Source organism: Sorex fumeus, unplaced genomic scaffold (genome assembly GCF_029834395.1).
Source record: "Sorex fumeus unplaced genomic scaffold, SorFum_2.1 ptg000010l, whole genome shotgun sequence".
NCBI lineage: Eukaryota > Metazoa > Chordata > Mammalia > Eulipotyphla > Soricidae > Sorex > Sorex fumeus.
In genome coordinates, this window is record NW_026606067.1 from 3256230 (window position 1) to 3281840 (window position 25611).

Sequence of the window (25611 nt, forward strand, 5' to 3'; positions counted from 1 at the left end):
GTGGAGCACAGGTATAACTCCCAGCTCTGTGCTTAAAGAGACTATGGTGCTTGGAGATCAAACCCAGACCTCTGCATGCATTCAGCCTACTAAGTTATTTATCTCCCTCCAACAAATCAGTTTTTGACTAAGAATTAATATAACAGGCTGGAGAGATAGTTCAGGGGTTAAGACACTTGCCTTGCATGCAGCCAACCCTGGGTTGATTCTTGGCACTGCATATGGTCCTGAGCATGTTGGCATTGCTTCTGCTAAGAGAGCCACTATAAGTCCTGAACACCTCTCAATGTGGCTCAGTTACATTGAGAGGTGTACCCACAACAAAAATTGTTATAGCCAAAATTAAAGTTTTTATGAATACATACTTACTAATTGACATAAATGTGTATATTACAAAAATCACAAATCATGCAGCTTTGATTTCCTGATATTTCAGTGAGGAAAATTGTTTTCCACATTTTTCTCCCCAGAGACTGACACATATTATGCATTTACTTAGTTATAGTTATATGGATTAAAATCTTTTGAGGTCTAAAATTGATCTGCCAGAATTGTTTTGCCCAATTGCTCACTGTGAATATTTAATAAGTACTTATAATGTATGGACGTACTGTGCTCATGCTTTGTGTGAACTGCCATTCTGAATCCCCAACATTTTATAGATGCGAAGGATCAAAGGCCATGAAGCTGTTGGAGAAGGGAGTATAGAATTGAACCCAGAATTCTGATGCCAGAGCCCAAATCTCAGCCTTTCTGTAACACCAACATGATATATAAACAACAAAAACATTGCCAACGCAAGACAAAAGTGGAAAACAGACTGACATTTATTCCTGTTTCTCATGTCTCCTTTCCCATGTCACTGTTGGCCTCTCTGTTTTTTTTACTTCTTTGTTTTTCATTCTCCCCAAGTTCTTTGCTCCTGACATTATATCCTAGGAATACCAGTCCATGAAGTGGGCTTCCACTGGGGTGCCACAAAACTGAAATAGATACTCCTTTTAAATTTAATTTTACTTTTTAACAAAAGGACCATGATTTTCTTTCTGGTGCCACTGGAGGGTGAACAGAGAGTCTTGACCTCAGCTGTGCTCTTGGTGGGACAGAAGTGAAGCTGTGCCCTCAGGCAGGATTGTAGTCACAAACTCTGCATGAGGGCTGCTGGGTTGTTCTCTGAAGTGGACATAAGGGCAAATTCTGGGGCCTGCTAGGGGTCTCTACCCTGAAGGAAGAAAGTGGGATAGAATATTTCTTTTTCTTTTTTTAAATTTTTATTAGTGAAACACCATGAGGTAGAGTTGTAGACTTACAAATTTTTGTGCTGGAGTTTCAATTATACAATGATCAAGTACCCATCCCTCCACCAGTGCCCATTTTCCACCACCATGGATCCCAGTATCCCTCCCACCCCCAATTCCTCCCCATCCCACACTGCCTCTGTGGCAGGGCATTCCCGTTTGTTCTCTCTCTCCTTTTGGGTGTTGTGGCCTGCAAAAGAGGAATTGAGTGGCAATCATGTTTGGTTTATAGTCTACTTTCAGCATGCTTCTCCCATCCTGGGAGGATCCTCCCAACACCCTTTATTTGGTGGTCCCTTCTCTATCTGAGCTGCTTTTCCCCTAGCATGTGTGGAAGCCATGGAGCAAAATTCCTGGTACTAATCTCGGCCACTTTTGGGTGTTAGTCTCCTATTTTGTTACTTTATGTTCCCCAGATGAATGCAATCTTTCTGTGTCTATCCCTCTCTTTCTGACTCATTTCGCTTAGCATGATACTTTCCATGTAGTACCACTTGTATGTAAATTTCATGACTTCATCTTTTCTAACAGCTACATAGTACTCCATTGTGTAGATGTACCAAAGTTTCTTTAACCAGTCATCTCTTCTTGGGCACTCAGGTTTTTTCCAGATTCTGGCTATTGTAAAGAGTGCTGCAATCAACAAATAAGTGCAGATGCAACTTAGACTATAATTTTTTGCCTCTCTGGGATATATTCCCAGGAGTGGTATTGCTGGGTCAAATGGGAGCTCATTTTCTAATTTTTTGAGAATAATCCATGCTGTTTTCCAAAAGGACTGAACCAATCAGCTTTCCCACCATCAGTGAAGGAGGGTCCCTTTCTTGCCACATTCGCGCCAGCAGAGGCTGCTTTTGTTCTTTTGGATGTGGGCCAGTCTCTGTGGTGTGAGATGATATCTCATTGTGGTTTTTGTCTGCATCTGCCTGATGATTAATGATGTAGAGCATTTTCTCATGTGCCTTTTTGCCATTCGGATTTCTTCTTTGAGAAAATTTCTGTTCATTTTGTCGCCCCATTTTTTTTTTATGGGGATGGATATTTTCTTCTTGTGGAGTTCAACCAGTACTTTGTAAATTCTTGATAACCCCGTGTAGGATGTTTATTGGGCGAATATCCTTTCCCATTCTGTAGAGTAGACTGGGATAGAATATTTCTATAGGTGCAGAATCGGCCGAAGCCTGATAGTTGATGGCAGCAGGAAATTGGACATAATTTCACATTATTTCTGGAGAGCACTTCCTATCTCAAAGGGAAACACTTACCCCTTTGCACATTTCCCTGCTTACTCAGTTTGTGTCTTAGAGCAGAGCTGGTCTGGAGGGCCTCTGTCTCTGCTGTCAAGGCACTGTGATAGAAGCTGTTCCCCAGGAAGTCCTCTGGGGAGTTCACAGGGCAGGAGAGAGGATGTTTATCTTTGATGGGGCTGAGCAGTCTCACTATCCAGCCTCATTTATCACCCTACCCTCCTGGTTTATCTTTTTTGGGAGGCTGAGGCATGGGGAAAGTACCTGGCTGTGCTCAGGGCTTACTTTTGACTGTGCTCAATGATCCCCTGCAGTGCTTGGGGGACCATATGTGGTGCTGGAAATGGAACCCAGCTTGGCCACGTGCTAGACAAACCCCTTCCCTGCTGTACGATCTCTCCTACCTCTTCTCGATTTAATTTTAAAGGAATTGACCACTATTTTAGGAAAACTCATTTAGAGAAATTGTCTAAGTATAGTTCCAAGGAATTCAGGGTTTTTGGAGCTTGTAGAGCTGGGGGACTTTGCTATGAAACCCTGTCCAGTGCTATCCAGCTATGGACTCTGTTTGTCCTGCCCACATGAGAGGCCTTCGAGGGACCAAGGTGATTCCACTAGAGGCTGGGATCTCTGCTTCTTTCAGACTTTGTGAATTTGTAGGCAGGTACGGTGCCTGCCTGTGCTTTGGGACTCAGGTGGTCTGTTCTCTGCCTCCTTGCCACTGTCTCTTGGATACTTCTCTCAGGCAAATTGAACTTAATCCTCAGTTCTAGTCGTTCCTAGGCCCAGTTTTGTCCCATCAGTGTGAATTTAACTATGAAAGCTTCCATAGATCAATTTTTATTACACACTGACTTTTAGGATTGAACTGAGTCTCCCAAAGTTCATAAACAATCTCTTCTGCACCACACTTAGCTCTCCAGATCTTTCTGGAAAGTTTTAAGACTGGTGTTTGAGCCCACATCAAGGAGTATAGTGGTATAAAAGCTTGTTGGAGGTGCAAAGTATGCCATTCCATGTATAAAATTAACTCTTCAAGCGAACTTATATAACAATGAAAATGTTTCCGTGTTACCACAATTTTTAAGGGACCAGAGAGGTAAAGTGTTTGCCTTACACACAGCCAACTCAGGTTCCTTTTGGCACCACATATGGTCCCCTTGAGCACTTGTAGGAATTACCCCTGAACACAGAGCCAGAAGTAAGCCCTGAGTCCAACCACTTGCAGTTCAAACCACCACCTCCCTCATCAAACTCTTTGCAAACTCATTTGATTAACCTCGTTCTTTTTCTTTATTTTTAAAAACCTCTTTTATCCAGCCTTTCCTACAAGCAGATGGTGTCAGTTATGTACAGTGGCTTCAGTGCTCTGTGTTGCTATGCAACCAAATGCATCCTATGTGTGCCCCTTCTCCGTTGTATCCCATTTCCGTTCAACAACTCAAAAATAACTAGCTGAGTGCTTCAACATGCTTCCTCCTTTCTACAGAGTTGAATATCTATCAAGTATCTTTCTGGGTTTCCTAATCTCTTCCTGTTCCAGGCCTGAAAAAATGTATTTGCCCCCAGTTGATTTTCCTCATCACTTCCTATTTACATGAGCCCACTCAGCTCTAAGGCAGGCAAAACAGACAGTGGAGACTCACACAGCTGCTGGCCCAGGGGGCAGGAGAAAAAAGTGTTGGCTGATTGTGCCATGTTTGAGACCAAGATATTTGTACTGTGGTCAGGTGCAGGGGTTTCCTGTTTGTCCCCTTTATCTTGGTATTATTCCTAGTAGCTACTAGAATACAAAAATCAAAAAACTTAAAACGAATTCATCCAACAAATATCAAAACTACTCCTCATCTTAGTTTTAGACAGAGAATAGAAAACTCAACTAGTCTTACAAAGTAGAGCAGAAGACATGGAGATGAGCTTTTGCATTTTGAAGATGGGAAGTACTGTGTGTAAAGTAAATAAATCTTTAAAAATAGGAGCAAATTTTGGCTTTTCAAGACTCTAGTCTTTTAAAGACTATAGGTCATGTTGGAGCTCTCGCCCTTTCTTGCTTAAGCACTAGGAAATTAGACTCATTTATGGATTCTTTCAAATCTCATTTCATGCCCTCTTAATTCATGCCATTTTTCTTACCCCTGGCAGTCGCAACTCTCAAATAATTAGACAAAAGTTCACCTGAGAAGTCAGTGTGTGTGGCATGGGGGAAGCATAACATTGAGATTTGGAGAGGTTGAACAAAATGTTTGTCACTCACTGCTTTTTTATGGTTTCAGCTTCTAGTTTCTGAAAGGAGCTCTACTGTCAAGTGTAAAAGCATGCATAGATTTGAAAATTCAGAGAACATATGAGATTAATGTTGAGGTTCTTTTTATGAATAAAAAATGAAGGGGTTGCAACAGTGCATGTTACAAAGTGTAAAACAATAGGATTATGATGAGGGAAAGTTAAATTCAGTAAAAAGTTTCAGTTATCTGAAAGTCTGTGGCAGCATACAAAGTGTTCTTTGTAGAGTGACCTCATGGATCTTTGCTGGGACATTTTGGTCTCTGAGTCAATCTAAGCAGTCCTGGTCAATCTTTTTATGTTCTAGTGGGGTGGATATTCTTTTATTTCTTATTATTTTTCATGCGTAATATTGCTACACTTGTTTCCAGAAAAGCATCTGACAGTATATACCAGTGATGGGCAGAACTCCTGATTATCACAACTCACAGCCAGATTCTTAACCACAATGTTGATTTAGACACTCAGAACACTGAGAATTACTGTTTGGCTTCAGACCACAAGGGAGCAGAATAATTCGAGGTCTAAAGTTTTATAGCACTATTTATTTTTCTGAACCCTCATTACTCATGGGACCTTGCCATTGTGGCTACAACATCCTTTGGAACTCTTTGACTTTGTTAAATGGGCAAGGTTGACACAAGGAAATCTTAATCCTTAGAGTTTGAGCATGAGGAATTTCAAGTTAACCCCCTTGGAGATTCATGCTATAGAGTTATGTTTGTGCCTGTAGCCTCAGTAGTTCACATCCATCCCCATTGTCATTGTATATATGTGTGTGGGAATTCTGAAGATGCTAGATGAATGTTGATATTCTTTGGTCAACTGAAAAAGAAAATGTAGATGGAAAATTGCTAACATAGAGAGACTAATTTTGGTTAGGACAATGATCTTCAACCATTGGATTATGACTCTGTGTGAGTCTTCAGGTGTAGAATGGCTAAATACAACTGGTCTACTACATGAGTCAATATAGCTGCCAGTCCCTGGACCCCTGAGCAGTGTAGGTGCTGTTTTGCAGAGGTAAAAAGACTGAAGAATACGGATTTAGAATGATATATATATATATGTATATATATATGTGTGTGTGTATATCTGTGTTTCTATATATATTTATATGTGTGCATAGAACAAAAATATGTATATGTAGTATATATATGTATGTAGGAACATGGTACATGTTTATGTTTTATGTATGTGCTTATAAACATACATATGAGGAAAATAGATATTAAAATGATAGACATAACTGAAGAGTTTTGTTCATCTCTTAAACATGGGCACCAAGTACAACCTTTCCATTTGTTTTTTTTTCCTGTGATTTGAAAAAAGTTAGGCAACATAGCTCTTTTGTTAGACATTTGAGATACTCAAAAGAGACTTGAAGTGTTTTAATATTAGAAATTTCATCAGATACTCAGGTATTTCTTTTTAATGTAGTTCTTGAGTCTCCTGGCCTCTGATTTTGTACTCAGGAAGAACAAGAAACATGTCTAACTAAAAGAAAACTCATTTCCCAGCATTCAGCTGTTTTACAGGCCCAGGAACATTTAGTCCATATTCTCAGGGTTCCATGGACTATTTCATGCTATCGTTTTAGAAATCTATTTCTAACTCGATCTGGGTGCATTTGTGGCTAGAGAGTTCAAATCCCTGTGCCCATGGCAGAGCTGGTGTTTGAGGAGCTGTTAGGAGCAGGAAGGAACTCCGTGATTTGGGGTGTGGCCACTTGAACCTTGGTGATCTTTCAGCACAGAGAGGATTGCTGAAATCTGCATGAGACTCATTATCAGAGAAAATCTTGCTTCCCCCACTTAAACCATGATAGAAATCATGTTCTATCTTTTATTCTAGGAGCTCATCAAAATCTTACTTAAATAGTAAGTTTTGCTAGTTCTCTTATTACTTGAGTAAAGCATGTTTATTGAAGGAATTTAATGGGACGAGTAAGTTTATATACAAAGCAGTTTATTTAATAGGACAACTCAAATAAGACTCATAAAGGTTATGGAATATGGTTGGTCTCATGAAGGGGTATTGCTTATAATATTTCATAAAGTGTTGAAGTCACCAGAGGAGAAATATTAGGCAAATTTGCCCAATATAAGAGAGATTAAGTGACACAAAGCAGAGTGGTTAGGTTCCTTCTAAGATTAGAATATTTTGAGTACATTAAGGAAAATTTGAGATAATGTATCTCAGAGTCATAATGTTGTCAGATTTGCTGACTAACCTGCATGCTTTACTATTGAATCAGAGTTATCCTAACAGATAATCCTGGCCACCAGAGGCAGAATTCCTTGATGGAGGGTGAGTAAGTTCTCCTAAGGAGTGAGGGGAGTAACTGGCCTCTGTTACTAACCTCTTAAAATACCCCCTTTCCCCTACATCAAACTCTTATTCATCTTTCAAGGTTCAATCCAAATATTCTTTTGAGCAGTTAGCTATGCCCTTAGCCTTAATTCTGCACACCCAGAAACTTTCCCTTTAGTTCTTGTATTGCTTTCTGATTGTACAGTGGCTAATATTTAATCTTCATAAGCAGGCATTGTGCTTTCTTGGAACGACCTCCCCCTCTGGCTTCCCTGTGAAATAATCATTTATAGAAACCATGTTCTATCTTTAATTCTAGGAGCTCATCAAAATCTATTTATCATAATAGATACATAACAAATTTTATCACAGAAATGATAAAATAATAAAAATGATAAAAATCCACGAGTCATATTGCAAGTTACTGGCATGCCAATAAAGTAAGTTCAATGATGATTTCATTCGGCTTTTTCTGTCCTTCTTGATTGCAGTGTCCAAATAAATTGAGGTATCTGTTCTCAGCACATGTTGTCTACAAGGCTCTGGTTTCCTTGATGTCTATTTTTTGCTTTCACTAGTCCCCCTCGAACTCTAAGAACCATTTCTTCAGGGGAGGTTGTGATCACACTAAGAGGTGCTCAGGGCTTATTTCTAGGTCTGTGCTTAGGAGTGACCCCTAACAATGCTCAGGTAACCAGATGTGGTGCCAAGAATTTGAGCCAAAGTGGCAGCCATCTCAGCCTTGTGCACGGCAGTTGCTTTACCTCTGTACTCTCTCTTCAGTGCTAAGGACTGATTTCTTATTTCTATCTTAGTCTTATCACAGAAGCCTTTTCTCTTTTGGTTTCTCCTGTCTTCCTCAAATTCTTCATAGCTTTTGTATGATTCAGTACATCACTCATTAGGTCCTCTATCCTCAAAGAGTAAGCTTCACAATTTTTATCATTCTATGTTAAATTACATTTCTTCATGACACTTAGCATTATTATGATAAATCTTTTTAAAAAGAACATTCTTGGGGCCAAAGTGATAGTTCAGTAGGTAGGGCATTTGCCCTGTACCTGGTCAACCTGGGTTTGATCCCCAGCATCCCATATGGTCCCTTGAGCACCGTCAGGAATAATTCCTGAATACAGAGTGAAAAGTAACCCCTTAGCATTGCTGGGTGTGACCTCAAAGGCCAATAAATAAATTATTTTTTTAAAGTATTCTTGTTTGTATCCACTTCTAGCATATAAACTCTTCAAGGGCATGGACTTTATTTTTCTTTCTCTAGCACCGGTACCCATAATATTTGCAAATGTGTGGTTTAAGGTAGCTTGCAGGTAAATATTTGCTGAATGTTCAGTGAAATTTTCTGCTCTTATTTAGATCTAAGCACAGAGCAATATTTTAAATGTGTTTGCATTGGTATTCAAAGAAGCCATTTTATCTGAAGATAAACAAACCCTTTGAAAATTGTTATTTTAATTTTTTGTCTTATTTCAATAATTGTGATGGATTTGATATATATGAACACCTCAACATGCTAAGACACTTGCCTTAAGATTGACACTCTGCTCTGTGATTATTTTTAGTTTCACTTAATTATGTGTTTGTAACTACAAACACATGAACTATGTGATTAGACTTGCTAGCATGATTATGGACAGAAAAGGCTCTAGATCTCTAATAATATCTATTTTCTGTTTAAGGTAAAAGAACAGACGTTTTTGATTGTAAAATAAGGATCAGAAGAACAGGAATTCCAATATTGTCCTTAAAAAGTTCCATTAAGGCACTGGAGGAAGAGTGCAGCAAGTAAGGCATTTGCCTTGCATCTACTGAGCTGAGTTTCATCCCTGGCAGCCCATTTGGTGCCCTGAGCATGACCAGAAGTGATTTCTGAGCAGAGTCAGGAGTAAACCCCAAGCACAGCTATGTGTGACCCAAAAACTCAAAGTAAATGAATGAATAAAACAACCGGTGTCTAAGCTATTATACTAATCAGTTTAAAGATCTAATTCATCAGTATCTCAACTTGCTTCCATCTGAAAAATCTCTATTTTTAAATAAGGTCACATTCAGAGGTATTGGGGTAAAATACTCAAAGATTATCTTTTTGGGGTACACCAGTGAGCCTTCAATGACTGTCATTGTTTTCTTTAGGAAAATAATAAAGGACAAAATCTTGTACCATTAGACAGTCAGAATCTTTTTGCTCTGTTCAATTGTTTAGAAAATAATAGCATTTCTGTCTGTCCCTATAAAAGTATTGGGGACCACTTGTTGATTTGCAGTAGTGGTAAGAGAACAATAGTCAATATCCCATCTCTGGAAAGAAGGAAAACATTTATATGGACAAAATTATACCAGTTTATCTCTGCTACAATACTTTTCCCAGTTATTTTAGCCTGTAAGAGAGTCCAAAGAGCATTTCTGTGTTTGAGATTCAGTAGTTTAGATTGCACCAAAGGAAAACGTCTTTGTAATGAGGCAACACTTTATTAAATATTTCTTGCTGTTTTGTTTTATAATTCAGATAGGCATTTGTTTTGGGTAAACATTATTTATAAGGTGAAAAATGGGAATGTCTCACACCAGGATGCTTCTCACTGGGGCAGGAAATCAAATCAAGAGTCGAAGCACATTCCTTCTGCAAAGTCTGTTAAAGGAAGGAAGTTCCCTGCGGGATTTTTAATCCTTCTGTACAGACTTAGTTTTTTTGAACATCATTCAATCACAACAAAATAAAGAACTGAAGGAAAAAAAAATTCCCCCAAACCAAATTGTACAAAATTCCCTGTAGGGTGCTCAGACACACTTGAGAAAAATTGATAATGCTGCATCCATTATGATTCAAAATACCCTTGTCATGTTATAAGATGTAATATCCATTGTCCTCGTGGAGTAAGAAGAGTCACATCAAGAAATACCAGGATTTCCAGAGTTGGGGGCTTATTAGAAGAAATTAGTAGTGACAGGGAACAATTTAATGTAAGTGGTCTGCCAACTGGACCAGCCCAAAGAAAACATTTGATGGAGCAGGGAAATAGGGTTTTTCTTTTTTAAAAGAAAAGTCATTTCTTGCTTATTTCAGCAACCCAGAACTAGGTCAGGTCAAGTTGCTGCTGGCTTTCCTGTTGATAGTGAGTGGCTCCTGCCATTGAATTCATGACTCACACTGAAGGAATGAAAATGGAACTGCAATGGGCACATCAGCAGAATAACCATTTTATGAGATGCATATTATTATTCATAAATAATTGGGACAAAGAGTGCCATGATCTAGATTCAAATTCATGCATGAGATGAGATTGTGCTACTTGCCATACCTCACTGTGACTTGTTCATTGATAGTTACTCAAAGGAATAAAGGAAGAAATGGGCACATGTTGCCTCAGATGGAGATAGTCGAAGGACACCTGGTAGAAATCTTTCCCAGTTTGGAGGGATCTTGCCCAAACTGCATTTGTGTCCTATTGCTCTGAGGTGGACAGACAGAATCAGATTGTCTGTGCAGGTTAACCAATGAGATCTGTGCCTTAAGAGATTGGTTGATGAATTGAAACAGACATCGAAGGAGCCATAGCAGAGTGGGAACGAGACCATGGACCCAATGTGAAAGGGCTGTCAAAAATCCAGAAAGGGCATAGAGAGAAGAAGCACTAAAGAGACAGAATTTAGAAGAATTTACTAGTGGATATTTGTGATTGTGACAAGCTTTCTAGCTTGGCTTATTGGATAAGTGCTAATAGCTTTAATCAATGTAGAAACTACACAGGTAATTATACATGTGTCATGCCCCAATTGGAAAAAATAAGTATGTTGTAGCTGAATGACTATTTTCTTAGGATTTATATACTTAAAACTCTTGCTTAATTTTTTTAATTGAATCATAGTGAGACACAGTTACAGAGTGGTTCATAATTGGGTTTCAGTCATATTATGTTCAACCACTTGTCCCCACTTCACCAATATATATTTTCCACCACCTGGTTCTCATCCAGTGTGATCAATTCCAACTATTATTTTCATTCTGGTTCCTCCTCTGTCCTAACTTCCCTCTACCCTCTATACCCTCTAGACACTGGTGGTTAGTGGGTTGGCCGCGTGCAAGGCAAATGCCCTACCCACTGGTTATCACTCCAGCCCCCAAGAGTGATGCTTCTAGCATCACCTTGAAATTATTAAGGTTACTTGAGTGTTGAGTAGCTACCTTGATCTTATTGCTTTACATGTGCCCTTGTTCTTTTTTGTGCATATTTAAGAGGATGTGTTGCACTTTAGAAATGCATACATAGCATTCTGTCATAGAAGACTTCTGTTGCAGCATTTTATATTCAGATTTAGGCTGCACTTTAAAATAAATAGTCACTGTCACTGTCCTCCCGTTGTTCATTGATTTGCTCGAGCAGACCCAGTAAATAGTAAATAATATAAAATGAATTGAGAACTTATTTCTTAATAAAATATTATATCTATATTAAAAACATTTTAAAGTTCTCTTTTCTTGATTATTTAGCTTATCATTCTATTCCTAAAAGATAGCTTTGTATAATCTGTGGCCATAATTGTTCTTTTTGCTTATATTTCCATTAATTTTTTTAAGAGCACATGGCACATTGAACAGGTACAGATTAGGACTGATGTTCTGTATCTTGTGAATAGAATGTAAGTTCTCTCATTTGACTACAAATCTACAAACCGCAAAGATCAATTGCTAATTACAGTAGTTGGCTGCCTCCATTGCAATGTCAATAACAAAGTTAGTGCCCCTTACAGGGCACTTCAATATAATTGACATCTGTTTTAAAATCTGAGAAAATAAACTTCCCTTCCTTTTCTATTTACATTTGTGTTGGAAATAATCAAGAAGATATTGAAAACAAGCCATATGTTCAATGGCAATAAATGCTTCAAATAGTCTCTTTGGACATACATTTCATTGGGAGGATGGCGAATGAATAATGTGGATCATTTTACAGCTTCCATGTGGATGAAAGGATTGGAGATGCACTCTCTTCTTATGTCCAATGTGCTGTTGACTGACATACATGCCTGGTGTTTACTATTACATAAAATAAAGGAGCAGAAAATCTCTGCTAAGGTAGCACTCACAGAGGGACCCCTCAGTGGGTCAGAGGTAATTTAGATTTATTTCCTCTGCATTCTTACTGCTCAAATCTATTTATTGGTTGTTTTGAAGAAGAGAACAGAAGAGTATTCCTGGAACATTCTCTTTGCCCCAAACATTTGGAGTTCCCAAAAAATATAAGGTCAAAAATGTCTGAGAGAAGAATGTTTAGATACAAAAGTCCATAAATGACTACTGATAATTTTGCTGATAATGCCAAGAATTGAAAGCTGCTTGAATTTGATATGTGTACTTGTTTAGTAATTTATTCCTTGTTGACATTTAAACAAGTCCTGAGATTGTAATTTTGACTTATCTTTTCATCTTTTTGAACTTGTTAAAATAGTCGTCTTTTATTCATATTTAATAAAAAATTTTTGAAACATTTTGAGATATTAGGAAAGAGAAAATTTCTCATCTTTTGCTTTTATGTCTAGATATCTACTACCTTGAATTTCTTTCTAGAGGCAATTGACTCATTTGTGGTGGCAATCATCTTTCTAATCTGTTTGAAAAATATCCTATTTCCCACACAGGGACGTTCTGAGCTCAGAAGGAGATAACGCCCTGACAGTGTTTGGAATAGAGCAGCTTCAAAGTAATTTTCCCCCTCCTTTCCACCTCTCTTTTTTCTTTGCTTGCATTTTTTTCTTATTTTCTTAAAAATTCATCCTAGTTGCATGTTTTGAATTTCTTATTCTCTAATGTTATTATTTGTCTCAATTTAAAACTGTGACTGACTTTATCTTGTCATAATGAGAATAATGACTTTGGATGGAATAATATGTGGAAATAAGAAACTAATAGGAAAGGGTGGAGAGAAGAATGAAGGGGAGAGTTTTGCTTCAGTAATAATACCATTATTTCATGTTTATTTTATGTATTTTCTATTCCTGGAAAATAAGGTTAGCAAATACGGTAAATGTAGAAAGGTAGGTAAATGTAGAAGTTTGGCAAAATTCTAGAAATGAAGTGTTGTTTTATATTCAATTTTTATGTAGTATGTAAATATATGCCATATTGGTGGCTCTTTCAGGGTCAAGGGAATGAGACCTATTGTACTTACTGGTTTTGGCATATAGAATATGCCACGGATAGCTTGCCAGGCTCTGCCATATGGGCAGGATATTCTCGGTAGCTTGCCAGGCTCTCTGAGAGTGATAGAAGCTTTAAGGGCGGTCTCTAGTCACCCTTGCAGGTGTTCCCATGGTTCAAACCATATTGGAACCCTGTCAAATATGGTGCGGTAATCTTGGAAAATGGGTATTAAGTGTCTTATGATGTGTCGCGTGGCCGTGCAGTCTGGAGAGTGGTGGCGATTGGGTAGTGGAGGTAGTATTTATCTGCTACTGTAAGGTGGGTCTTCTGTGTTTAATCCCTGGGTTGCCAGAGATTGGTGGGAGCAGGCAGGGCAAGGTAGGGTGGGTCTTCTGGTTTTAATCTCTTGGTCACAGAAACGACCAATAAGCCAGCCTTAAGAAGGATGAGGAAGGAGAGACTGAAAAAACCTCAAGGCCGAACTAGGCTGCCAAAATGAAGAAAGACAAAAATAACTGTTTGTACTTTCAATGCACGTATGCTGGCATCGGATGCATCCATCGAGGACCTGATGATACAAGCATGAAAGATCAAGTACGACATCATTGGTTTGACCGAGACGAGAAGGCATCAATCACGTCATGCCGTTTTCGACACTAGAGAACTGTTCCTCGGAAAATGTGACAAAAGAGGCATCGGTGCTGTTGGTGTCCTTGTCAACATGACTTGGCCATAAGCATTGATTCATTCGAATGCCTAGAAACCCAAATTGGACGATTACACTTGAATAAATGTGGCTCACTGCCAGCAATTTCTATCTTCATTGTCTATGCACCAACATCCAATTATGATGAAGGAGAAATTGAGAAGTTCTACATGGAGTTGGAGAAACTCTATAAAGTAGACCACACCTTCTATAAGATCATTGTCGGTGATTTTAATGCCAAGATAGGACCAAGAAGATCAGCCAAAGAACTCCACATTGGGACCCATGGCCTAGAATGGAACGAACAGGGTGAGAGACTGAGTTCATCATGTCGACCAAGGCCATCCATGGTAACTCACAATTCCAGAAGGCCTTGAACTAAACCTTGGACATGAGAGTCTCCCGGTGGACGGTTCCACAACAAAATTGACCACATCATATTCATTCCACAGTTTTGCCTGACCGATGTCACTGTTGTCCAAAATTCCAAAGGGATTGGACCACCATCTCCTTCATGCAAAATTCTACTTCACAGAGCAGGGAGAAGGGCTGCAAAGAAGGAATGACCACCAACTGGGAGCTCTTTGGCACTATGACAGCAATATGGGAAGATGCCGTTGTTGACAACATTTATGAGGAATAGGATCGACTGGTTCAGCGCCCCCATGATTGTGTGAGGAATGCCAAGAGAGAGATAGCCACAAAAAGATGCCTGTCTTCGAAAACTCTCAAGCTCATTCACCAATTTGGCTTGGGGCAAGCCTCAGGCAACCACAAGCGAACATCCGAGATTGCAAAGCAGTGCAGAGAAGTGATAGAGGAAGACTGTAGGATGACATTGCTTTGTCCTTCCTCCACAAGAAGCTTAGGTTTATCTGGTTACACCCATCACAGTGCTCCTGAGGCACTTCCATTCCACTGTGTTTATCTGTAAACAGTCTTCCCTATGCTCTCCTCCCCATCCAGTTAATCAGCTTTCCCCCTAATCAGACTCTGTTAATTTGTAAGGTCAGATTCCCAGAAATCTATGATTTTATATGCATGAGTGAAATATTGCCTTTCTCCTCTCCTTATGCCTTATGAACAGTTTACTTTAAAGCAATGCCCTTTTTGTATAGATATAGGAAGACCATTAACATGATGCTTTGTAACTTAGGATTTGATTGGCTTTGAATATTATTCACTCCCTGGCATCTGCTTTCTCGACTTAAGCCTCAGTTGCTCTTAGTTCCTAACACCCCGAAAGCAGGGTCCTGACGAGGGACTGAATGGACCCAGGGCAAGTGGTGAGCTACCCTGGCATCGAAATGGGCCAGGCCAAAGTGCCACGATTCTTAACTATAAGAGTGTGATCATAGACAAATGCTGTCATGATCCAAAAGTAACCACGAGACTAGGATCCTGCTAGGGGTGAGAAAGACTCTCTGGCCTGAGCACTGCAGTCCGAGATCGAGATGGCCCTAGGAGGGCAATTCTATAAGTTTAATATATTTCTTACTGTATCCATACAAAATGATTTATATTATATATGCTTATATGCTTATCAGACAAGGAGAGGAGAAACACACCCATAGGATTCTGCTCTACGGTGGGTTGTCCTGCTGAGAGAGGATCTGTCTTAGAAGCGGCTTTCCCTGAGGGAAAGAATTCTACCCCTATTGATTGTGACCGCACCTATGTGTAATTGTTCCCCCAATCCCTCATGGAGAGAGATACAATGAGACTGTAGAATGGACAAAGAGAGGCAGAGGCAGAGAAGGGAGACTGGTGTGATGGAATAAACTGCTACTAAGACCAACAAGCCTGGCTCTCATTCCTTCCCTTGCCTACCCATCGCCATCGACCTCCCCGGGGTGGGGGAAGAAGGGTGAGACTACTGAATGCAGGCGGCAGGAGAGATAGAGCCACACACTGCTGTGTACCCCTTCTTGAGTTTGCACAGAAGACCTCAAAGAGAGGAGAGCAGCAGTGCTGGCAGATGCGGCAGAAGCTGGGAAAAGCATTTGCAATGCCCGCCTGCCCTTCGCCAACTATAAGACCAAGATGACTGCCCTCTGACATCCTGATGGATCTATCACATCTTCCACAAGGGCAATGGAGAAGATTATTCATGACTTCTACTCAGATATCTTCGATATCCATGTCCACCTGCCCACACACCAAATTCCACAGAATGAATATGTCATCCCAATGTTGTCCCTTCCGAAATCTGACTTGCCATTTTGTCGGTAAAGAAGTGAACAGCACCCGGCCCAGACAAGGTCAGACCTGAACACCTGAAGAAACTGCCATCAGTACTAATCAATACACTGGCTCGGCTCTTCACATACTACCTGTCTAAATGCAAGTTTCCATCCCAGTGAAAAACCAGAAGGAATGTACTACTGTAGAAGAAGGGAGACATCCATGACATCGGCAACTATTGCCGATCTGCCTGTTGTCTGTCATCTACAAGCTATTCATTCAAGTCATCCTGAATAGGACTGGCAGAACACTACATGAAGGACAACCATGCGAATAATCCAGGTTCTGAAAAAGATTCAGCATGATCAACCATATCCACATGATAACCAAGCTCATCAAGGTTTCTCGGGAGTTCAAGATGCCTCTCTGTCTAACGTTCATTGATTTAAAGGCCTTTGATTCTGTTGAGACAGAAGCGGTCATTGCTAGCCAAACAAGGCATTCAAAGTCAGTACATCAGGATTCTCCATGAGCTGTATTACAGATTCACTACCAGGATCTCACCATTCTACAAGGAAGTGATCATCCATGTCAAGGGAGGGGTTCGGCAGGATGATACCATTTCACTGAAATTCTCAGTGCCATCCTTGAGAACGTCATGCGATGACTGGAATGGGAAGGAATGGGAGTGAAGTTAGACAGGCGGCAACTACACCACCTCCGTTTTGCTGATAACATCATTCTAATGATACCAAACATCAGCCAAGCAGCACAAATGCTGGCCGACTTTGACCGTGAGTGTGGAAAGGTCAGACTAAAGCTGAATCTCATGAAGACAATGTTTATGAGAAACGGCCTCATTCCTTATGTTCCATTCACTCTCAACAGAACAAACATCTCCGAATGCAACAGTTATGTGTACCAAGGTTGAGAAGTCAACATGATGAATGACCTAGCAACTGAGTTATGCAGGAGGAAGAGAGTGGCTTGGAATGCCTTCAAGAGCATCAAAGAAATAATTAACAGTATGAAGAACCTCCAGCTCCGAGCACATCTCTTCGATTCCACTGTTCTTCCTGCATTGACATACACCTCAGAGACCTGGGCCCTATGAAAACAGGATGCGAACGCTATTTGGGTCTCCCAAAGAGGAATTGAAAGAGCTATGCTTGGAGTATCATGCTTCACTTAAGTGAGAGAAAGAATTCGGAGTTCTGATCTCCGTCAATGATCAAGAATCAGGGACGCTGTCTCATTTGCCAAGGCATCGAAAATCAGATGGGCTGGACATGTAATGAGATTTGGAGACAACCGCTGGACTAAAGCCATTACTGACTGGATTCCACAGGATGTCAAAAGATCGCATGCCGCGCACCTACAAGATGGTTAGGCTTCTTCATCAAGACCTTGAACGATTGGTTTGAGGGCTCTTTATGTTCTTAGAATGAGCTGACGCCATTGGGCTACACTAGCATGTGACAGGGATGAATGGAAATGTTACTGGTGCTCGCTTGAGCAAATAGATATGTAACGGGATGTCAAGTGATCAAGTGATCAATAGATGTAAATATCTACTGTGCTATTCTTGCGATTCAGGCAATGATTTGTTTTGTGTATCTAAATTGTTAAAAAATAAATTTTTAAAAAAAATTTTAGGGGGCAGGGAGATAGTTTAAGGGTGGGAGCACATGGTTTGTATGTGAAAAGCCATATTTGATCCCTAACACTGCATGGTTCCCCAAGAACTATCAGGGAGTAACCCCTGAGCACTGAGTCAGGAGTAGCCCCAGAGGACTGCTGGGTGTTGTCCCCAAAACCAAAGTAAAAGTTGAAAACAAACCCAGAACTGCCTGCCCCCCTCTCCTTTATTCACCATGATAGATGCTGCCTTGTCCTTCGCCAAGGACTTCTTGTCTGGTGGGGTAGCTGCAGGCATCCCAAAGTCAGCAGTAGTGCCCATGGTACAGGTGAAGCTGTTGCCGTGGGTACAGCATCCCAGTAAGCAAATCACCACTGATGAGCAATACCAGGGCATTATGAGCAATACAAGGGCATTTGTATCCCGAAAGAGCAGGGAGTCACATCCTTCTGGTGTGGCAACCTGGCCAATGTCATTGGATGCTTCCCCATGCTGGCTCTCAACTTTGCCTTCAAAGATAAATACAAGCAGATCTTCCTGGGCGTTGTAGACAAGAGAATTTGGTTTTGGTTCTACTTTACCAGCAACATGACATGGGGGGTGCCTCTAGGGCTACTTCTCTATCCCCTTGATTTTGCCCATACCCGATTAGCCGCTAATGTGAGCAAAGTCTGAGCCAAGAGAGAATTCCAAGGGCTCAGAGATGGTCTGATTAAGATCTCTAAATCTGATGCAATCAAGGGCCTGTATCAAGGCTTCAATGTGTCTGTGCAAGGTATTATCATCTATTGAGAGGACTACTTCGAAATATAAGACACTGCAAAAGGAACGCTTCCAGATCCCAAACACTCATATCTTTGTGAGCTGGATATCGCAGAGTCAGGCACAGGCGTGCCTGGGTTGACTCCCTTCCCATTTGACACTGTGTGTTGGCGCATGATGATGCGATCAGGGTGCAAAGGAACTGACATCATGTACACTGGCACGATTGACTGCTGGAGAAAGATTGCTCATGATGGAAACACAGCTTTTGACAAGGGTGCCTGGTCCAGTGTACTAAGAGGCATGGGGGGTGCTTTTGTGCTTGTTTTGTATAGTGAAATCAAGAAATACACATAAATTATTTTCTAAGTTTCTTCTCAGAACAGGCATTTTGTATTATGTAACATATCTTGAGCATTCTCAACTGCTGTCTATTTATCAGTGGCGACTTAAGATTGGTTGAAAATGGGAAGCAATAATGTTCATCTAACCAGTTCTCTCTCAAAGCCATTTCCACAAGGATGATGGAATTCAATTATATTTTTTATTTCAGTCACTTCTGATAAATGACAAATTTAAACAAATAAAAATATCTGAGATACAAAAAAAAGGTTAAAAACATTTGATTTTGAGAAAACCATCCATTCACATGCCATTGTCATGCATACTACCGAGAGCAGTGATGGACCCTTTTCCTGTTTTCCTAAAATAGCCACATTTTGCAAAACCCTGGTACAAGCAATATCACACACAATCTGGAAAAAATGGATTATGTATTTTCATTATCTCAAGGATTCTCTTATTGGACTTTATAGCCATACTCAATTTTCCTGTGATTCCCATCCTTCCTGTGGCACATGGAAACTGATAATCTCCATTTCTGTGGTTCTGTATTAAAAGTTATGTAAATGGAATTATAGAGTATGATTAATCTCTTGAGACTGGCTTTCTTCACTCAACCTAGTTCTTTGGAAATTCCAGACCTTTCGATTTGTCATAATTCTTTCCCTTTCACAGCTGAGAAGTGTTCTTCAGCTGAGTATGAATATACCGTAGTCATTAAACCATAACCTGGGGTAAAAATGCAGCACCCACCTCTTTTTCAGTGTGAATAAACCTGCCATAAACAGTGGTGTTTTATGTGAATTTTCTTTTTTCTGTGATGAATTCATGAGAGTACAATTTCTGGTTCATATTCTATAGTTTCATTTTGAATGATTTCATTTCTTCCTTTTTTTTTATCTGTTTGTATTTCATTGTTTCTTGCTGTATCAAAGTACATATCATTGATGTTGGGTAACATTGCTTTGTCCTTCAAGAAGCTTAGGTTTATTTGGTTACACCCATTAATCTGGTTACACCCATCACAGTGCTCCAGAGGCACTTCCACTTCCATTGTGTTTACATGTAAACATGTAAACAGTTTTCCCCACTGCTCTCCTTCCCACCCAGTTAATCAACTTTCCCCTTAATCAGACTTTGTTAATCTGTAAGATCAGTTTCCCAGAAATCTATGATTTTATATGTATGAGTGAAATATTGCCTTTCTCCTCTCCTTATGCCTTATGAACAGTTTACCTTAAAGTAATATCCTTTCTGTATAGATACAGAAAGACCATTAACATTGCTTTAAAGCAATGCCCTTTTTGTATAGATATAGGAAGACCATTAACATTATGCTTCGTAACTTATGATTTGATTGGCCTTGGATATTATTCACTCCCAGGCATCTGCTTTCTCGACTTAGCCTCAGTTGCCCTTAGTTCCTAACACCCCAAAAGCAGGGTCCCGACGAGGGACTGAATGGACCCAGGGCAAGCTGTGAGCTACCCTGGCAGCGAAATGGGCCAGGCCAAAGTGCCACGATTCTTAACTATAAATTAAGAGTTTGATCATAGACAAATACTGTCATGATCCAAAACGACAAGACTAGGATCCTGCTAGGGGTGGGAAAGACTATCTGGCCTGAGCACCATAGTCTGTGATCGAGATGGCCCTAGGAGAGCAATTCTATAAGTTTAAGATATTTCTTACTGTATCCATACAAAATGATTTATATTATATTCTTATATGCTTGTCGGACAAGGAGAGGAGAGGCACGCCCATGGGATTATGCTCTAGGGTGGGTCCTCCTGCTGAGGAAGGATCTGTCCTAGGAGTGGTCTTCCCTGAGGCTAAGATTTCTACCCCTGTTGATTGTGACCGCACCTATGTAATTGTTTTCCCCAATTCCTCTTGGAGAGAGATATAATGAGACGGTAGATTGGGCAAGAGGGCAGAGAGAGGAGAGACAGAGAGACAGGAGCAGAGACAGATAAAGAGAGAATCAGAATAAACTAGACGAATACCTACCAGCCTGGCCCTTGTTCCTTCCTCTGCCTGACCATCGCCATCGACCTCTCCAGGGTGGGAGAAGGGTGAGACTACCGAACGCGGGCGGCGGGAGAGATAGAGCCACCGCCGCTGTGGGTGCCATGCCCCCCACTTTGTGTGAGTTTACACACTCAGTACTAGGTTTGTTTCTTGGGTCCTGGGTTCTTCACAGGTTTGCCTGTCCTTTTTCTCTATCCATCCTGCAGGCTTGGTTTGTTTTATATGTAGTGGATTATGCTTGTATTTCATGAGTGGAGTACAGAGAATGCTTTGACCCCCATCTTCCTAGAAATGAAAGTCTCTTACATTTTATAAGAATGTTTTTTCAATTTCCTTAGGACTTCTTCGAGATGCCTCATTTCAAACCTTTTCAGTTAGTCTTTGACTTCCTCTTCTTCACCGCTCCCCTCCACCTTTCTGAACAAACAAGTCCACTTGAAGCTAATTCAGTGAGGCAGAAGTTGAAGTGCAATTTATAGTATTTTAATTTCAGAATTTTAATTTGCTTCTTGATTCTTTGTTATAAAGCTATTAATTATTAGTTAATTCTATTAAGGAGAATGGCACAAAAGTAATAATGTAGGGTATTGTCTGCTAGGTAATGTTTAAAAATATTTTGCATTGAAGTGTAATTAAAGTTGTGTGCAAGGGACAGATAATTTAATTTAATATTGACAGAACCTTAAATAAATTGAAAATGCATAAATCAGAGTAATGAGGTTCATAAAACTGTTAATATTAATGGGGAAACCTTTGGAGAGCATGGTGAAAAAAAATCAAAGAACTAGGAATCCTAGATCTAAATTAAGAGACTAGTTAATGATGAAAAAAAAATGGGCATTTTAAAATTTCAATCCTGTTCAAGCCAGACTATTCTGTAGCATAAATCTCTGATTTTATATCAACTATTAGAAATGTAATATCAAATTCCTTGAGGGAGGAAAGGGGTGAAAATTGTAAAGGATATAGAGAATACAAGCATATTTCTTTTGGGTTTTGCGTATAAAGAATCAAGACAGCACACAACTATTTCTGAAATAAATATGTGGGCTTGTTACCAAATAACAGGTCATAAATATTTTTAATAATAACTGTATGTATGTTTTGCACACATATACATGTATTTATGGACAAGTATGTAAAAACCCACTTATGCACATTTCTACTGGTGCAATGAAGGGTTTGTAAAGCCATTATTGATTAACCTCCAATTTAACAATCATTTGGAAGGACATAAATGAAATATATTCAATTTTGGGTCTTGAATGCTCAAATAAAGTAGACATAAATACTGAAGAAACATAATGCAGGCGCAAGAAAAATGACATGATGGAACCCTAAGCAGTAACATAGCATGCAGGGCACTTGGCTTGAATGTGACCCCTCAGGTTGGACCCCTGGCACCCCATCTGGTTCCCTGAGCCTTCCATGAGTGATCTCCAAGTGAAGAGCCAGGAGTAAACCCTGAGCACTATCTGGTATGGTTCCCAAACCAAAACCAAACCAAAATAAACTCCAACCTGCCCCAAACCAAAAACATAATAACAACAAGCAAACACAAAATTGACATGACAGAACATGGACAGTGGATACAAAGGCAGGTTGTAGAAAGGCATTTGTTCAAGCTCTGATACTGTGTGGATACAGGTGTGATGCGGGTTTGGTTGGAGAACTGGGATCTCTTGACTATGTGAAAAAAAATAGGAAATTGAGCATTGTATTTTGTCCTTAGTGTTTGAGTTCATTCATTCTTTAATGTCTGTAGAAAGGTATAGAATTTGGTGAAACCATTAGATATTTTGAAAAGTGTCTGTTTTGAAGAAAAGAATTAATAATAAGGCCATTATTATTTGTAGATTAAGTAGCCTGTGAACTACTTAAATCTAATTTTCCACAGTAATTCTATATATTTTTCTTGTTCCATATATATATGCATACAGAGAAACATTTGTATAAAAATGTAAATGAGAATGATGATTAACCTTGTTCATTTTGCCCACATGATCTTCTGTAAGCCCAGTGATCTTGTTGTGATCTACTCTGGAAAGTGCTATGCAAGGACAGAGAACAAGCAAGCAGAAATCTGGAGTCCTGCTATAAGCACTGAGTGAAGGAAATGATGTGTAGACATAGCTCAATCAATGGACTTCTTTTCACTCATAGAAAAGGGAGGTAGATAGTCTCTTGAAATCTTAATGAAGGTTTAATTTGTCTTCTCTTTTGGTAGAATCAATCTTCAGTATCAGCATTTTGTTGAATGCTGTTGCAGATGACATAATTCAGATCTGATCAAGCATTTGCTCAAAAATATGTTGGGTTTTATTTATTTATTTATTATTAAATCACCATGAGATAGTTACAAGGTTGTTCACAATTGGGTTTCAGTCATAATGTTCCAATACCTATCCCTTCACCGGTGTACATTTCCCGTCACCAATGTCCCCAGTTTCCCACCTGCCACACTCCCCACCTGCTCCCCACCCCTGCCCCAGTCTGCCTCTATAGAAGGCACTTTTCTTCTCTCTCTGTCTCTCTCTCTCCTCTCTCACTTTCCTCTCCCTCTCTCTCTCCTCCTGGCCATTATAAGTTACAGTATAGGTACTGAGAGGTTACCAAGTATATCCCTTTACCTACTTTCAGCACTCAGTTCCTTTTGGGTATTATATTTGTTGCATTGGTTAATGTTTTTGGGGACCTTCAGCATGCTGTAGGAGATGTGACTCTAATAGCTTCATGACAATGAAAGAATACATTTTCTCTAGAACAAGTGTAAGCATCCTAAAATGAAAACGGTTTGCTTCTGTTATTTGTAGTTTTTTGGGGGGGAGCCACACCTGGCAATGCACAGGGGTTACTCTTGGCTCTGCACTCAGGGATTACTCCTGGCAGTGCTCAGGGGACCATATGGGATGCTGGGAATCAAACCCATGTTGGCCGATTGCAGGCAAACACCCTACCCACTGTGCTATCACTCCAGCCCCATATTTGTAGTTGTTGAGACAAAACACTGACTATGGACACTTTCGTCTTTGATTGAAGAAATGTTGCATTCTTTCTTGTGTATTGGTGTCAAGAATGGGTAAGGAATCCCAGATGAAGTCAGCCTGATACAGGGTGAGGAGGTATCTCTACAGCGTGTTGCTCTCCTTTGAGATTGATTTGTGAGTCTCTGGATCATGACCATTAATAAACTTATATGATGCAGTTTGTGGGTGTAACTGCCAGGCACCTGGGAACACAGGGAGATGTGGAGAGGGCACCCATTCCTAACTCCGTGTGAGCTTGGAGGTGGGAAAGATGAATCCCTCCACCTGCCCCAACAGAAGCCTGGCAGCAGCAAACTCCAGAATCCCATCACTGCCATTCTCCTGGCCGATCTTACAGTCTTGGGACCAGCTGCTCATGCATGCATGAGAATGAATTCACTGTAAAACCCAAGTATGTGAGTTTTGTGACTGAAACCTCCAGGCTCGCATGGAGTCAGGAATAAACACCCTTCCCTCCTCTATCTCCCTGTACTTCTGGGTACCTGGCAGTACACACACACACACACACACACACACACACACACACACACACTAGCATATAAGCACACAAGGTTCAACCTGTAACAACATGTTAGTGATATCTTATACAGGGGTTTAATTACTCCAAGGTGAAATGCAACAATTTTCACACACCTTTCTCTAAGGAAACCTCGTTGGATCATTTTTAGTGGATTATTCATAACAAGCAATACAAAAAATTATTTAGACCTGTCTTTGGGGCAGTCTTGGGTGGTGGTGGGAAAATTCAAAATAATGGTGGTGGGAAGATGTAATGGTGGTGGGATTCATTCGCGTTGAAATATTGAATGTAATAAATTATTGTGAACTTTATAAAAATGAAATTTTAAAAATAGAGTGGGTAAGGAAGCACTCTAATAAGAAGACTGGAAACGGAAGGAGTAGCCCAGACATGAGTCATTTAAGCTGTATTTCATCTACCAAGATTATTTTAAAAGAACATGGAGCAATTTATTTATTTCCTGCTATCTCCTATCCAAAGCACATCTCTTTCAATAGGCACTAGAACTCATAGATCCAGTCATACAGGTGAACCAAGGACGCAGACCTGCCATAATGAGAGGGAAGGACTGAGTCTTCTCTCATCAAGAAAGGAGCCAAGGTAGGGATGGGATGACACTGCTCATGTTCTGAAAAGTATCTCTGAAGTGGTGACAAAGGATCAATGAATTGAGATACAGGGGAAATGGGGAATACATACAATTTTTTTCTGGCTTTGATTTATTTATTTTCTTGCTGCCTAATCCTTTCTCATTCAGCCAGAGACTATCAGCACTGCAGTGGACATAACTTATAGTGCAGCATGAAAATCTAGTTCTTAACATGTGAATTTAAAAATCTGAAGTGCACAAGAAAAAGTATTAAAGGATAAGACAAATTTAATGTTTCCCCTGCCACCGCCCCCACTTTTCTATACCAGATAAAATTTTCCTGGATTTCTGGGAGGGCATCCTTAGAGGAGACTGAATCCTGAGTGATACCCTGATCACATCTCTTCTTCAGTTAAAGTGTGTCTGGGTTTGTAGGATTGAAGATTTGGAGGAAATAACTACATTTTCTTGGATTAGTAAAGGTAAAGGTAAAGGC

General features: G+C 40.0%; 1 pseudogene; it reads left to right on the forward strand.

Moving 5' to 3' along the window:
• The first annotated feature begins 18059 nt into the window (after positions 1-18059).
• On the forward strand, positions 18060-18943 carry LOC130020160 (ADP/ATP translocase 2-like; annotated as a pseudogene).
• The last annotated feature ends 6668 nt before the right edge of the window (positions 18944-25611 follow it).